Below are 18,354 nucleotides of genomic sequence, written 5' to 3'. Positions count from 1 at the left end.
TCTTCATAAACGTGGTTTTAAAAAAAATTATAAGTAAATAAATAAAAGTAAAATAAAAATACAAACTACAAAGGCCATGTTTGGTTTATTTTTTAATTTTTTTAAATATGAACTAATTTTCATAAAATAAATATCAAAAAATATTTTTAAATTTTTAAAAATTATTTTTAGCCTTCTAAAATATAAAATTATATAAAAATAATAAGTGTTTTAATTTTTACTTAAGGGTAAAAAAGTCTTTTTATTTTATTTCCCAGCTCATAATATATAATTTCATCCTTACCTCATTATTAATAATCTTACAAATTTGTTAGATTAATTATCTATTGGATTAATAATCCTGAAATAAATTTTCAAAACAAACACAAGATTATTGGATCCACGAATTAATAATCTCAATACCATATTCTAATCCTGTCAATCAAACATACCCTAATTTCACAAAGCAAAGGACAATTATAGATTAAAAAAAAATACATCAATAAAAAATAAAAAAATAAAAAAAACAAAGCAAGAGACAAATAATGCATCATAGCAAAACCTTCTTATCCCAACTACCTTACCACATACAATCATATGCAAACACTAACCCAAAACAACTTTGTTTAAATTAAACAACTACATACATTAATTGGTATACATACCAACACATGCTATAACATTACCATTTCAAAGTCATGACCCCACCTATTATACAAGTTATAAAGACTCAAAACCTATAAAATTATACCACATCATCCGTTAGTACACTAATTGATATACCAATTAGTGCATAGAGTATTATTCTAAATTAAAACACCAAAACAAAAAGAACAAAAGGAATGAAACACAATAACAATTCCATAAACATGACGACGACGACAATGACAATAACGAAAAAAAATTAAAATACTTGTACCCGCCTTGGAAACAATGTTTGAATACTCGGAAAGACCGATTGAACTGGTGATCGGACCTAGGTTCGGTCCAGATGACCCTCCAAACCCAGACTATGCTCAAAACAAGCTTAGAATAACCGGTTTAGAATTTGAAAACTGGAAGAACCGTCAGTTTAATCAGAATGACCGGCGAACCAGCCACGGGTCAACATGAGAATCGGCCGAGTTTAAAGAATTAAAATTTCTTTCAAAAATATGCTGTGGAGAGGGCTTGAACAAGGAGCCAAATGCATAAAAAGTAAGCACTTAAACTACTAAGTTATCAATACAATTGTTGACAATATAATAAGTGTATATACTATATATTCAATGTTTTCTTAATTATTTTTATTAAAAATCAATGTATAAAAACGTAAATAAATTTTAAGAAATATATTTTTTTTGTAATTGTTTATTATTTATTATTTTTTGTAATTTTAATATCTCTCTATTTTTTATACTTATTAATTTTAATATATTTATGACATAATAGTTCAATTTCGGTTCACCTGCTTTTGAACCAGTGACCCAGCCCAGTCACTTTTTCAGTTCACTCACCAATCCGATTTTCAAAACATTGCTTGGAAAGCAACAATTCTTTTTCTTGAATTAATATTGCTTCTATTGTTTTAATGAAAGTAACCTCTAATATTTTGAAAACTATCAGTCTGTTTGATTTTGAGTTTTCAAAAATAATTTTTTAATTTTTTTGTTTGACTTTCAAAAATGGAGTGACGGATGTAACAAAACAATTGAGTGCTCTTTGGGGAAGTTAATAAAAAGTCAGCTTCTAGCTTTTTACCCATTTTAGGTCACGTCGTCTCTCACAGAACTTACTTATAAAAAGACAAAATAAGCTAAAAAAGTTAAAAAAAAATTAATTTTTTACTAACTTCCTAAAACAACCCTGAGTACAATATGAGAGCCCAACGAATAGGACAAAATGGGCTTCTATATATTGAAATTCTAGGTCTATTCTTGCCTTGGATCTCTAGTCTAGGGGAGAGGAGACAATCCCTTGGAGACTTGCATGATTTTTTTATTTTTTTTGCTTGTACATTGAAATTCGTTGTCTACGACAAGACTTGAACCCTTAGGTGATGTTTGTTTGGAAGAATTCAAGTATGGGATAGGATTAGTAGTTCATCCAGACTAATAGTCCGTTGTTTGATTCAAAATTTTTGCACCAGACTATAAATCTCAAATCTATAGGATTGTTCTATCCCATGGGGGGTGGGACACAATCCATAGGATAACTCATTCCATGAGGATTAGGTAGTGAAATTATATTTTTGACCCTCTATTATTTAATATATTTTTTAAAAATAAAATTTATTTATTAATTTATTTATTCTTAATAATTTTATTTATTAAATTATTTAATAGATTATACTTAATAAATTTATTTATAGTTAATAAATTTTATTTATGAAATTATTTATACTTTATTAAATTATTTATTTTAATAATCATATGGTATTAATTATACTTAGTAAATTAAAATAAAATTTAAAAATCTCAACTACAAACTAAAATAAATTTATGTAATTTTTATTAATATTCTATTTATTTATTTTTTTAAAAGTTCTAGTAAAAAAATTAAATAAAATTTATAATTCATATTTAGTATTCCTATTCTTTAGTAAATAATTCAAAAGGGCCAAAATAATTTTTTGAGCATTTATCGTTCTCCATAATATCCTAAACAAACACAGGATTCAATAAAATAATCCAATCTAGATATCTAATCACATAACTAAACAAACATACGAATTCAGTCCAACTAAATAGTCCGGAGACAATGTATCTCAGGACTAATAGTCTGGTGGATTACAATTCCTCCTTATTCAGTCCGTCCAATCTTCTAATAAAGTATAAGAATTCTGAGTAACCCTTAACCCTTACCTATAATTCATAGAATAATTTATACACTTCACATCTTGTTTTAATAAAATCTGGTTGTCAACAAGTGGTCCTGTCAAGTTGTCTGCACCCATAAGAATGATATTGGGCATTTTTAATATCAGAGTCAATTCCATAAATGGGTTAACATTTTAAGTATTGACAACCAATCTGTATCTGAAAAATGATAGCATTGGAGTATCCAATGCATATCTTTCTTTTAGTCATTGAATTGTATACAATAAGATGGACAATACCATATCAATTCTCAATATATAATAATTGTATGGTAACAGTACTATTAGTATTTACGGAAATTTATACTTTGCCCCATGATTTTTTAATTGTATTAGTTAACCCCTTAGACTTTCAGTCAAGTTACGATTCGATCCATTTAGACAACTCCGTTTTGAAAACTAACATACAATAACCACGTAATTGTATTAATTAAACTTCGCACTTCTGTATTTTTATCAAAATCTCATTTTGTCCTTAACGCCCTGGTACTTTTATCAAAATCTTTCTTTTGTCCCTCTACTTTAGTCTTTCCGTCAATTTTTAAAACAACATTATATGAATGGGCCTAAATGTAACTTGATTTAAAGTTTAAGGACTTGACTAGTAAGACAATTATAAGTCAAGGGACAAAGTAAAACAGAGTGTAATGTATTGGGGTATAAACTATAATTTTCTCTAGTGTTATTAATTACACTTAACATCTTGGTATTTTTATTAAAGTCTCATTTGGACCCTTCACTTTCAATTGTGATAATCCATCTCTAACCCATTTGATGTTAAAGCATTGTTATTCAAGACTGAAAATTAGATTCAATTTTCAAACTTGGTGAAATGACAATCAATTAAGATGTTAAAGGCAACACTCTCTCTCATATATTCTCTAATAATCAATCAATCATATCACTTACACATCATTAAATTTAAAAAATGAGTTTAGAAAGTGAATTTGTATATCATTTTCCTTGATGTTACTAGTGCTGATGAAACTTATAAGGTAAGCTATATATATGTGATATTGTTCACGTCTCATTAGCGACATACACTTTCACTAGAATCTCAGTTTTGTCATTATTTTGAAACTTATTAAATTTTTAAGCCAAACTTAAACAATTTACAACTCAATTTTAATTGACTCGCTAACACCCTATGATGCTGATGCCTTCTTTGTGGTTGGAAGTCCAGCAGCATGTCTTGAAATTTCTGTACTTCCCCTCAAGGCCGGCTTTGAGTATAAGCCAGCGAAGCTGTTGCTTTGGGCTCTGGAAAATTAATTAAAAAAAAGTCTCAAAATTTTGTTAACTATTATATTGATCTAAAAAAAAAAAAAAAAAAAAAAAAAAAAAAAAAAAAAATCTCATTGGAATTTAAAGGGCCTCAACAAAATCCAGTTATGATTTAAAACTAATAGATGATTGATGTGGTAAATTATTAAAACTAATAGATAGTTTTTTTTTTTAACTAAAGAAATCAAAAAACTAGTTGATGTGTAGAATTGTTTGAAATTATTGAATGGGTATTTTCTAAATGTATATATTATATATAGAAATAGACGATAGACTATACTACTTACAATTGCTCTTTTTCAAATTAAAGTTGATTAAATCTTACCTTTGCTCAACTATGTTAAATGAAATATTAAATGATTAGCAATTTTATCTACTGAAAATGATTTAGCTTACAATTTGGATTATGTTTTTTACAGCTAAAAATGTGAGAAGAACGATGTTTAAGTGATTTTTTTGTAATTTACTTTTTATTTGATACTTCAGTTTAGATTATTTTGATCATTTTTTTAATTATAAACTTTAATGTATATATAAGTAAATTTTAATAGATTTATACTGGAAGTAAATTTTAAAAATTAAAAATTAGACACATAATTATTATTATTTTTTAAATATGTATGAAAGGCCCGTGTTGAAAGTTCGTTTTGGACCCCGAAAAAGTCTAAGGCTGGCCCTACTTCCCCTTTCAAATTGTACAATCATAAAAGAAAACTATTTTTCTTATCATATTTTAAATTTTTTTTTTTTTTTAATAATGCTAACTGTTGCATATTGATTCTTAATTTCCTTTAGTCATTTTAAATTTTGTCTACCTACCATGGATGACTCCTAAATATTCAACTGAAACTGAAATTTTTTATAAACAATTTCTTGGACACTGTATTAAGATTTATTTACCGTCTATATAAATTCATTGAACAGTAATTTTATTTAAAATCTCTTACATGCCAGCCATGATTTTTCAAATATTGGTAGTATTTTTTTTTTTTTTTTTGTTGTTGCTAATATACACTCCATGTGGAACAGATAGTTCCCATGGTCTTAAAGCTAACAAGTATACGTGACATGACAAGGATATGTTGACACATTAATTATCAAAAATTGCAAAGGAACACCTGCAAAATATATTTTGTAAGTTTATATATATATATATATATATAAATAAATACCTTACTGAAAGATAATAGAAAATTGAACGTAACAATGATTCTTAAAGTTTAAAGGATGATGGAATAATAGACATAAATTATAATTGTATCTTATTTAAATTTGTAATGTGTTTCGTATATATGTCTTAGCGATGACATGTGTGTCTTCCAAGGAATTAACATATATGTCAGAAAATGTTCAATGACTGTTGGTGTAGTACACATGTTTGACATAAACACAACATGGACATGCGTGCTTGTTAGTCAAATTAATTGTGGTTATGAAGTTTTCGAGAAAATGATCAGTTTGTGCAATTAATTTTTTTATATCATTGTTAGGTCCCCACTTAGAAAGTTTTGTTTGGGAATTGACAAAGAGGGAAATTGTTAGGTCCCTACTTATTGCCAATTCCGCGAACAAGCTTGGTTTAATTGAGTTGTATTTTTCCTTGCGTTTTTGGTCTTCCTGTTTTAGCGGAGAAAATTGCACTCGAGCGGAGTTTGCACACTCTCAGTAATTTGGCATGTTTGCAAAAATACTAGGAGGTGTGATTTTACGCTTGAGCGTAAGTTCCAGCACTCGAAAGTGGACCCTGGTTTGAAACATGCATTTTAGTGACACCGCTCAAGCGGCAATTTCTGCGCTCGAGCAGAGATCATGTATCCAACTGCTATAAAGCTGCAGTTTGCTCCAAATCTAGGGCACGGCTTCCAGAGTTTCTTTGAGGGTTCTAGGGTTTTCTTCTGAAGCAACTTTGCTAAATTTCTTTGATATTTTGTTGAGTATTGAACTCATGGTTTGACAAGTATACATCAAAGAGGTGATTGATTATTCAACAACAAGAGTGTTCTTCTTCGGTGAAATCTGGAGATTCATGCATAGAGTATTTGAAGGAGTTCGAAGCTATGCACAATCGTTGATTTGACATGGATGTTGTGAATTCAACATCAAGTTGATCAATTCCGAGGTGAAGGCGGTGGTAAAAGAGATACAGAATGTTGAAGACAAATTGATTGCGTTTGGGTAATTTGTTTTGGTATATTTGTATTCTTTCTTTCTTTCATAGTGGATTGATTAGTGGCATTTCATCCGTGATGTTTTCATCACAATTGGTGGTGCTCCAATTGTAGTTTTTCTACGTAAAAATCACTTGTGTCGATTTATTGATTTTGAAGCAACAATCTAAATCACTTTCGTATGTGCTAGATAATTTAGATTGTTTGTTTTAATTATTTGGGAATTGTTGCAATTAATCTTGATATGAATTAGGTTTTACAATTGGTATCAGAGCAGGTCACTCTTTGTTTTTATCAAAATTGTAGGAGTGTGATTTTGTGTGATTTGTGATATGGATTCAATTTACAAAGGTAACTTGACCCATAGACCTCCATTACTCGATGGTACAAACTATTTTTATTGAAAAGCTTGTATGAGAGCGTTTTTAAAATCTATTGGTGAGAAAGTTTACCACTGTGTGATCTATGGGTGGTGTGAACCTGTTGTCACCATTGATGGTACTGATATCCTCAAACCACTCGATAGGTGGGACACAATCGATTATCAAAACTCGAGTTGGAATAGTAAAGCTCGCAATTCCCTCTTTTGCTCCATCACACCAGAAGAGTTTCATCGTATTTGCACGTGTGAGGTAGCAAAAGAGGCTTAGGACATTCTTAAAACTATTCACGAGGGCACTATGCTGTTAAAAGATCAAAACTTCAACGTCTCACCTCTTCTTTTGAAACTCTTTTTATGCGTGATGATGAGACTTTTGATAATTTTTATGCTAAACTTAGTGACATCGTGAATTCCTATTTCACACTTGAAAAAAAAAATCCCTGAATCGAAGGTTGTTGGAAATATTTTGAAGTTTTTTACTCAAGAGGTTCCAATCAAAAGTGACAGCTATTGAGGAGACTCAGGATGTTGAGAACCTCAAACTTGATCAGTTGGTTGGAAACTTGAAAACTTGTGAAGCCCACCAAATTTCTAAGAAAAAAACAAAAAGATAGTGTGGCTTTTACCAGTGCTCATGAGATTGCTAAGACCCTTGTGGTTGAGTTTAATTTAGAGTCTGAAATGACGGCGATGTTTACCAAATAGTTCAAAAAAAATTTAAAGAAAAAAAAGTCTAATTTCAAGGACTCTAGTTCAAAAGATAAGGATAATGAAAAATTCAAAACTTTTTCACCAAAAGTTGCTTCAAAAACTGAGAAAAAGACTGTGAAGGGGCAAGGGGTCTAGTATTATGAATGTCAGGGGTTTAGACATATTGCACTTCAATGTCCATCAAAAAAGAACCGCAAGAAAGTTTATATAGTGATTGGGATGATGAAAGCAGGTCAGAGCTAGAACCCGAAGAAACCGAATCCGGTGAAGACGGAGATAGTACCTACATGGCATTTTGGTCTACCGTCACTCAACCATCTCCAAAGCCAGTTGAGTTTGCTCGTGATCAAAGTCTGCACCGTGTTCCTACCTTTGATGAGAGTGATTACTTATTCTGGACTATCCGAATGAGGATGTACTTTAGAGCTCATGACCGTGAAGGTTGGCAAGTAATTGAAGAGGATACTGAAAGTGCTGATAATCTGAGCAATCAAAGAGTTCTGAATACAATATGTGAAGCAATTTCGGAACAACAACAACAATGGATTGCTCATTGTACAAAGGCCAAAGATGCATGGGACATTCTTAGTCAAGTCCATGAAAGAGGAGAGTCATCTTCACAACAATCCATCAACTTTCATGCTTTAATTGCTCGACTGGATGAGATCGAGAAGAAATAGGAGTAAAAAGAAGATGATGAAACCTCGAAAGATAATGATGAGATTAATGGTGATGACCTACAACAAGCTTATGAAAAGTTTTACAATGAATCTCTGAACTTGTCCAAGATCAATGACAAACTGACTTTCAAGCTCAAAGCATGTGAAAGCGAGAATGTCAAGCTAAAGAGAGAGATTGTAACAGCAAAACAGGATGTCATCAAGATCTCAAATGACAGGCGAGATCTACGTGGAAAACTTTATCTTGTGAGACCGAAAGGAATGAACTTTTGAAAATCTATGCCACATATAAAGAGAAGATTAAAATCCTTGAGATGTCACAAGTTGCATTGGAAGAGATAGTCGGTCAGAAAGAGGAAGACTTAAAGATACTAGAGCCACGATTGTTATATGGAATAAAGGGTCAAAGACACTGGAGACATCCTCGGGTCTCGACAGATAAGTTGTAACAAAAGTGGGATACACTATGGTAATGCAACAGTTCAAAAGAGACAAGCCTCTATATCACATGCCATTAAGACTCAAACAAAAGGAAAGCTGAAGGTTCAACAAGGTGATCCCTTTCTTCATCAACCTAAAGGGGGTAAGATCAACCAAAGAGACGTAAAACCTATTTTTGTTTGTCATCATTGTGGTAGGTATAGCCACATTCGTCCTTATTGTTATGAGTTGTTTGGTAAGGTATCTCAAAAAGGTAGAAATTCTAATACTTCATGGGTTAGAAGACAACCTAACATGTCTAGGCGAAACACCAAGATTTATGATAGTGCTCACAACACTAAGACAGTTACCAAGACTGCCAGTCCTGCTTCTGTTAAGACCAAAACAATATGGGTAAGAAAGAGTGACTTAACTTGTTTTGTTGTTCACACTGCTCTAAAAGCACGTGACTCACACATGTGGTATCTTGATAGTGGGTGCTCTCGTCACATGTCTGGTGACAAATCCTATTTCACATCTCTTGAAAAATATAAAGGAGGAATTATTACTTTTGGAGATGGTGGCACTTCTAGAGTCATTGGTAAGGGCTCCATAAGTGTGGCCGATCTTCCCAAGCTCGAAAATGCCTTACTTGTTGATGGCCTTAAAGCGACTCTTTTGAGCATCAGTCAAATGTGTGATTCCCATCATAAAGTTTTATTTTCGAAAAATAAATGTGAAATTTTGGATAAGAATGGAAATACTGTCATGTATGGGGTTCACACATCTGATAACTGCTATGGGATTGTTACCACAAATGATCTCACTTGCCACTCAGCCATCATAAGTAATCTTGACCTGTGGCATCAAAGATTAGGTCTCATGAATGTCAAAGACCTAACTAAGATGGCCAACGAAGAGCTTGTGAGAACAGTCCCCAAAATGGGTAAGAATGTGAACCATGTGTGTGGACCATGTCAACTTGGGAAGCAAACTCATGCCTCGCATAAAAAGGTGAACAGCCTAACAACCAAATGTCCTTTCGAACTTGTTCATATGGATCTCATGGGACTCACTCGCACTGAAAGCATTGGAGGTAAAAGATATATTTTTTTAACTGTTGATGATTATACTCGGTTTTCATCGGTTAATTTTTTAAGAGAAAAATCTAATACGTTTGATGCTTTCCAAGCCTTAGTCCTTAAAATCCAAAATGAACAGGGTGTTTCTATTGGGCATATCCTAAGAATCTGAAACTAATCATGATCGTGAATTTGAAAATAGTTTGTTTTCAAATTTTTGTGATATGCATGGAATTAAGCATGAGTTTTTTGCACTAATTACTCCACAGGAAAATGGAGTTGTTGAGAGGAAAAACATAATATTTGAAGAGATGACTAGGGTCATGCTCCTTAGTAAGAAAGTTCCTCCTAAGTTCTGGGCTGAGGTCTTTAATACCGCGATTTATGTTGTGAATCGTGTGTATTTAAGGCCCGGCACTTTACAAACTCCATATGAATTGTTGAAATGGTTGAAACCTAATGTAAAATATTTCAAAACTTTTGGGAGTAAATGTTACATTTTCAAAGATAGAGAGCCTCGGGGAAAATTTGACTCTTGAAGTGGTAAAGGTATTTTTCTAGGGTATTCAACCACCAGTAGAGATTTTCGTGTCTATAACCTGCGTACTTTATCCTTGATGGAATCAATTAATGTGGTTGTAGATGACATAGGTTCTCCTACTCCATCTATGCATGAGGAAGAAAATGATGAGCCTCCAATCCTGGATACCAACCCACAATGTCGAGGAGAAGCGCATGCCCAAGTCCAAGAAGGTGAGCAAGTACTAACATCTATGGTAAGTCCAAGTCCAAAGAGTGCACAAGGAGACACCACCTCTGATGCTCCAGTCACTACCAGCCTAGAGTTAAAACCATCAGCAAGGGTAAAGTTGAATCATCCGGTTCAATGGGTAATTGGAAGTGTTTCAGACTGAATGAAAATCCAAAAGCAAGTTCAGAAAGAGGTAACTCACATGTGCTATGTTTCGTTAATTGAACCTAAGAATGTAAAAGAGGCCTTACTAGATGATAGTTGGGGTAATGCAATGCAAGATAAATTAGGCCAATTTGAACGTAACAAAGTTTGGACTCTTGTCCCCAGATCTAGAGACATGAATGTGATAGGTACCAAGTGGATATTCAAAAATAAATCTAATGAGAATGGTACTGTGATTAGAAATAAAGCTAGGTTGGTTTCTCAAGGCTATACACAAGTAGAGGGTGTTGACTATGATGAGACGTTTGCCCTTATTGCACGTCTCGAATCTATTTGTATTTTACTTAGTGTTGCATAGTTTCTACGGTTCAAACTGTTCCAAATGGATGTGAAAAGTGTCTTTCTGAATGGGTACTTAAAAGAAGAGGCTTATGTTGAGCAACTAAAAGGGTTTGAGGACCCAAAATGTCCACACCATGTCTACAAGTTAGACAATGTGTTACACGGGTTGAAACAAGCCCCACGAGCTTGGTATGATAGACTTACTACATTTCTTCTTGATAATGATTTTCAAAAGGGTAGTGTGGACAAGACCTTATTTGGGAAACATATAAAGTCTCATATACTTGTTGCTCAGATTTATGTTGATGATATTATGTTAGGATCCACTTCTAATTATCTGGTGAAATATTTCTCGAATTGCGTGACACATGACTTTGAGATGAGCATGATGGTGGAGTTGTCTTATTTCTTGGGTTTTCAAATTAAACAGTCCCCTTCGGGTATGTTTGTCTCTCAGACCAAGTATGCTAAAAACCTTGTGTCTAAGTTCGGTCTAGAGTTAGCCAATCATGTACGCACTCCTATGAACACTAGTCTTCACCTTTTCAAAGATTTCTCTAGTATTGATGTTGATCCTACCCTTTATAGGAGTATGATAGGAAGTCTTCTGTACCTCACAGCTAGTGTAGGTGTTTATGCCCGTTACCAAGCCTATCCTAAAGAGTCTCATTTTCTTACGGTCAAACGCGTAATTAAGTATGTTAATGGGACATTAGGGTATGGGATTTGGTTCTCGACCGACACTATAGCTGAAATCACTGGTTTTTCTGATACCGACTGGGCAGGGTGTGCTAATGATCGTAAAAGCACATCTAGAGGGTGTTTTTACCTTGGGATTAATTTGGTTGCCTAGCATAGCAAAATGCAAAATGCCATATCTCTTTCAACCGCTGAGCCTGAGTACATTGTTGTAGGGAGTTGTTGTGCACAAATGTTGTGGATGAAGCAAATGCTCCATGATTATGGTATAGACCAAGACACTCTCACTCTTTTTTGTGATAATACAAATGCCATTAGCATTTCTAAAAATCCAGTTCAATACTCCCGCACCAAACACATTGACATTCGTCATCATTTCATTCGAGAGTTAGTTGAAGAGGGCCTTGTAGTTCTTGAACATGTACCCACTGAGCATCAAAATGCTGATATTTTTACAAAACCCCTTGATCTTCCTTGATTTGAGTTCCTTAGAAAGACCTTGGGTGTTGTTCTCATTAACTAGGGTGTGATTTGTTACTTGAGTGGATGAGAGTGATTGGCTTTATGTGTACTTGGTTGCTATAACTTCATTGTCATTGATTTTTGTCAACTTTGCATCTAGACTTATATGAACACTTCTCATGCTGCTTGCAAGATTTCATTACTCTTTGTTCATAGCACATTCTGAATGCTTATGCTCATTGACTTCATGATCTCATTATGTACACATTCATGAGATAAACTATCGCAGGAGTTTCCGCACAAGTGATCAAAGTTCTCTATGGATCTCTAACAGCGTCTCTTATACCTTTTTTAGAGGAATTGACCTATACTGGCATATCATGGGTGATATTGAGTCTCTTAACCATCTACCATCATTTTTCACTTTCACGGTTCCTTCCACGGTTCCTTCCTCGGTTCTTTGTAGTCCTAGTATTAAGAAAAGGCTACCTCAGAGGCACCAACCAGGCCATCTTCATTGTTTCCATGATTCTCTAGTTTGGTCTCCGTACTCTTGAGCATGAAAGCCACCAGTGAGTGCCCACAAGAAAGAAAAGTCAAAAATCAAATGAAAAAAAAAATAATAATAATAAAAAAAGACTCATTGCTTGAGGGGGAGCCTCCGCTTTCTAGTGGTTTGACTTTTCTCAGTGATGTTTAGTAACTCTTGCCGGAGGTCCAGCCATCTGATCCCTACCAGGATTAACTCTAGCTTTATGGCCTCTCAAGGATTGCACACACGCACACATTCATTATGTGAGCTCTCATGTTTGTCTTTGAGTTGTGTATTTCCATGTAGCTTATGATCATTGATCGATGTTTCCCTAATTTGCTCATGATACTGTGCTTCATATTGTCTACAATTGCGAGTTTGCAGGCTTCATAGCATGTGGATTATCTCATCTTAGTGTCACTTTTTTCTATTGTTCTAATCCCTTTTTGTTGTAGGTCTCACTCGACAGTGTGAGTTATTTTTCACTACTCATAAGGGTTTTTTTTTTGCTTTTGTTATTTTTTCTATCACGCTCGAGTGTTTACTCTTGCGCTCGAGCGGTGATTTCACTCATCCAATACTTTTGTAGAGGCTCTGGGAGGTTGTTTTTTGTGCTCAAGCGCATGAGTCTTGGCTCAAATGAAGCCACGTGCATCAGTCCTAATGCTCAAGCGTCAAAACCATCTCTCGAGCAGACTGCAGTGCTTTAAAAACCCAACCCTTGCCCTTTCAGTTCATTTTCCCCCAAATTTCATCTCTATTTCTCCTTGGGCTCCATTGGCGATTCCCTTCTTCTTATTTTCAGCTTTGGCTTGGTGTGTGCATCTTTGTCTTACCTTATTCCCGTGCTCCATCTTCATCTCAAGTATGTTCTTTTTCCTCTTTTTTGTTTTTTTTGTTTTTCGTTTTTGACTCTGTCTCTCTCTCTCAGGTTGTCCTCTGTTATTGAGTCGTGGTTATGTTAGTTGTCTCTGTGTCGTTTCTATTGGCATCACTTGTTCACACACTTCCACAATGGGTTTGCACCTGTTTTGGCTTATCTTGCTCATCCTAGTTTTACTTGGTGTTGTCATGGTTTATAACATTGGCTCTATCATGTCCTTTGTTTTCTTTTGTGACCATTGATGCTATTGACATGTTTAGGCTTTTGATAACTACTGGCTTTGGCATTTGTTAAATTACTGTCTCTCTTTTTTTGTTTTTTTTTTTTTTTTTTGGTTTCTTATCGATTATGCTATGTTGGGTTTTGGGACTTGGCTCTACTGGTTTGATTACAGTTCTTGGTTATGTGCATTGTGTCTAATTGGGTTTTGTTACTAATATTTTTTTTGTTCCTAATGTTTTTGGTTGTTGTCTTGGTTTTTTGGGAGGTGTATTGTCTAGTTGGTGTTGGTCTTGTTGATGGGTTTAGTCATGTCTACCTCTAAACGTAGGAAGTCCACTGCCAACCACCCCAATTATAACCCCAACTAGTTTCCATTCGCAGAAAAAGCCAAGTCCTTTAGGGAATCTTACATTTCTTGGACTGTTCACTTAGAAAGCCATGTGCAACCTAATACCTTTGAGTCCATACCCATTCGGCCGAAGTTTGATCCATTGGGGGGTGACCTTGTCCTTTCCTTTTTCGGTTGTCAAAACCTTGACTGGGTCCGGGAGTTTTATTGCAAGATAGAAAGGGTTGATGATATCGGTCATTCATTTAAAACCTGGGCTAGGTCAAAGGAAATTGTTGTCAACAAGGACCTCATACGTTCTTTTCTCGGCATTGGCCCTGTTTTCAATGCTCGCTTCCATTTCTTTGTTCGTCCCACGTGTAACTTCAATGAGGTGGCCACTGAGTTGTGTGGTACACCTCGCACCTAGATCCAAAAGGCCCTCATCAAACAGCATGAACTCCTTCCCAAGTTTAGGTTACTCAACCTTATCATTTGTGCCAATCTTATTGTCACCACTCATAGCTCAGAAATTAACCAAGACCAAGGTTACACCCTCTACTGCATTCATCACCAGTTGCCCATCAATCTTGCCACTCTTATCCTCCGCAAGATGATAGCCATTATAGGAAACAAACAGTTAGGGTTCCCTTATGGTTGTCTAATCAACCGTCTCCTGTCCAAACTAGAGACCCCAGTCTTAGAAGAAGATGAGTTTGCCTTTCCTATCAGACTTTTCACCAAAAAGACAGTCTCCCAGAGTCGGTCTCATGTCAAAGGTCGTCTTTCTGGGGTGGGTGGTTCTAGTGCAGGTAAAGATCCTCTAGTCGAGGAAGTGGAGTTGGATGCCGCTGTTGTAGGTGAGAGGGAACACCCTCATCCGGCTCATTCTTTCAGGGGCCAGCTACGATAGGTTGAGCATGCCATGGTTTCATGCTTTGATTGTTTGGAGAGCTAGATGGACATCCTTGATGCTCGTCTCATCAACTTGGAGACCTCCACAAACGCTTGGCTCACTACCTTGGACACATCTGCTGATTGCATTGAGCAGTCGGTTGATCAGTTTTCGATGCATCTTGCTCAGATCTTGTCTTTGCTTCAAATGTAGTAGCCTCTACCACCACCGAATCAGTGATGCATGTTTCTCTCATTTTGGACAATGTATTTTTTCTTTGCACAATTTATTTTGTTATTTCTCTTTTGTTTTTTGCCTTGTCTCCCAAACAAAAATGGGAAGTTGTTTGGGAGTTGGGAGTCTTTTTTTAGATTTCTAGACAAATATGCTATACATTTGTTTTTGCTAAATCACTTAGATAGTTTTGGGCATGGATATTGAGATGCATTGGAATAGATAGCTTTGGATATACTGTTGGCTACGTTGATTATTTCTATCTATTTATCTTATTTATCTTATCTTGTTCCACAGTTTTGTTTTGTGTGGATTTTTGTCATCAGGTGGTTGTTCGAAGTGTTTCTAAATCGAATTGGCGTTTGTGGTTTGAAGTTGTTTGTTGGGTTGAAGCATTGGGTTGTGTTTAAAGTTAGTATGTCTAACGCGTGTGTTTGTTAGGAAAAAATGTTAGAAAGTTTTGTCTGTGAATTGATAAAGGGGGAGATTGTTAGGTCCTTACTTATTACCAATTCCACAAACAAGCTTGGTTTAATCAAGTTGTATTTTTCCTTGTGTTTTTCCTCTTCCCGCTCAAGCGGAGAAAGTTGCGCTCGAACGGAGTTTACACACTCTCAGTAGTTTAGCATGTCTGCAAAAATACTAGGAGGTGTGATTTTATGCTCGAGCGTAAGTTCCAGAGCGTGGACCCTGGTTTGAAATACGCGTTTTAGTGACACCGCTCGAGCGGCAATTCTTGCGCTTAAGTGAAGATCGTGTATCAAACTACTATAAAGTTGCAGTTTGCTCCGAATCTAGGGTACGGCTTCCAAAGTTTCTTTGAGGGTTCTAGGGTTCTCTTCTGGAGCAACTTTGCTAGTTCTCCTTCATGTTTTGTTGAGTATTGAACTCATGGTTTGACAAGTACACATCAAAGAGATGATTGATTATTCAACAACAAGAGTGTTCTTCTTCAGTGGAATCCGAAGATTCACGTGTGAAGTATTCAAAAGAGTTCGAAGCTGTGCACAGTCATTGATTCGACATGGATGTTTTGGATTCAACATCAAGTTGATCAAGTCCGAGGCGAAGGCGATGGTGAAAGAGATATAGATTGTTGAAGACAAATTGATTTCATTTGAGTAATTTGTTTTGGTATATTTGTATTCTTTCTTTCTTTCAGAGTAGATTGATTAGTGGCGTTTCGCCCTTGGTTTTTTAATCACAATTGGAGGTGCTCCAATTGTGGTTTTTTCACGTAAAAATCAATTGTGTCAATTTATTGATTTTGAAGCAACAGTCTAAATCACTTTCGTATTTGCTAGATGATTTAGATTCTTCGTTTTAATTGATTAGGAATTGTTGTAATTAATCTTGATATGAATCACAAATCACTTCGGTTTTACAATTATTATTATAATTGGGTATCCTTGTTAATTTCTACTAATCACAACATCCACACAAAGTGTACCCTCTACGATGGTCCGACAAATCTTAGTCTATTCCTACAAATGTGACCCAAAGGGATTGATAGCAATCAATAGGAGTTGAACCTTAAACCTGATATTTTATGAGGTATATAGGGCCAAAATCATCGAGCCAAGCCAACCCCTTGGGGTTCAATTGAAAACTTCTTGATGGACCTTGTGAAGAAGAATGTGAATCATATCTTTTCCTGTTATTCGATTTCTATTTTTATCTCTCAAGCTTTTCGGTTAAAATTTGCACAAATGTGCTCTCATATTAGGCAGATTAACAAAGATGCACTTTCAGCTATGATTTTCCTAATGTTGTCCTTGTTCTTGCTTTATGACCCTATTTTTGCAGATCCTAACTCCACATCTTGTGATCCAAGTCCAACCAATTACACACCTGTTAGTAAAAATTATGCTAGGCCTTGATTGACAGCAACCAAGCAATAATTTAAATAAAACAATTCAAACAAGACCAATCAAGCAACTGTGGAATTAGTTCAAATGCCTCAAAAGGATGAGGACTTCTCTAGAACAACTGACAATTACAAAAGTGACACAAAATTTGCGTAAGTTTGTTACAAAAATTTTTAACAATACAAAAATGCGTCAGTTATTTACCAAACAATGCATAAGTGATCGCAAATACGAGTAAGTCTTTAAAGAATATTTTTACTTCACAAAATTAACATTGACGTAAGTTGTGACACAAAACTCAGGCCAGTTAACACGGAATGGCTTGTAAGTTTGTTACTAAAAAATTTTTAACAATGCAAAAAATTCGTAAGTTTTCACAACAGACGTAACTGATTTCCCAAAAATTGCGTAAGTGGTCACAAATACAAGTAAGTCTTTGCAGAACACTTTTATTTCACAAAATTGCGTAAGTGATTTTCCAAAAAAAAAAGTAAGTAATCACAAAAAACGAGTAAATCATTGGAGAACACTTTTATTTCACAAAATTTCCTAAGTTTCACAAATTCACGTAAGTTGGGTCCCAAAACTCAAGTTGGTTAACAGAAAATAACCCATAAATTTATCCCTCAAAATTTTGAACAACACAAAAATACATAAGTTTTCACAATTGACGTAACTGATTTCTCTAAAAATACATAAGTGATCACAAATACGAATAAGTCTATGAAAAACACTTTTATTTCACAAAATTGCATAAGTTTTTATAACTGACGAAAGTAATTTCTCAAAAAATGCGTAAGTGATTACAAATACGAGTAAATCTTTGGAGAACACTTTTATTTCCAAAAATTGTATAAGTGTTCACAACTTATGTAAATGATTTACCAAAAATACGTAAGTGATCACAAATACGAGTAGGTCCTTGCAGAACATTTTTATTTCACAAAATTGCATAAGTATTCACAAATACAAGTAAGTCTTTAAAGAACACTTTTATTTTACAAAATTGCATAAGTTTTCACAAAGACATGTATGTTGTGTCACAAAACTCATGCTTGTTAACACAAAATGAGCCGTAAGTTTATTTCTAAATATTTCAACAACATAAGTGATTTCCCAAAAAATGTGTAAGCGATCACAAATATGAATAACCTCTTGGAGAACACTTTTATTCACAAAATGGTGTAAGTTTTCACAATTTACGTAAGTGATTTCTCAAAAAATGGATAAGTGATCACGAATACAAGTAAGTCCTTAAAGAATACTTTTATTTCATAAAATTGCATAAGTTTACACAACTTATGTATGTGATTTCTCAAAAAATGCGTAAGTGATCACAAATACGAGTAAGTCTTTAGAGAACACTTTTATTTCACAAAATTGCTTAAATTTTTACAAAGTCACGTAAGT

This window comes from Camellia sinensis, chromosome 9 (assembly GCF_055761805.1).
Source record: "Camellia sinensis isolate YWXY chromosome 9, ASM5576180v1, whole genome shotgun sequence".
NCBI classification, from domain to species: Eukaryota; Viridiplantae; Streptophyta; class Magnoliopsida; order Ericales; family Theaceae; genus Camellia; species Camellia sinensis.
This window is presented reverse-complemented; position numbering follows the sequence as displayed.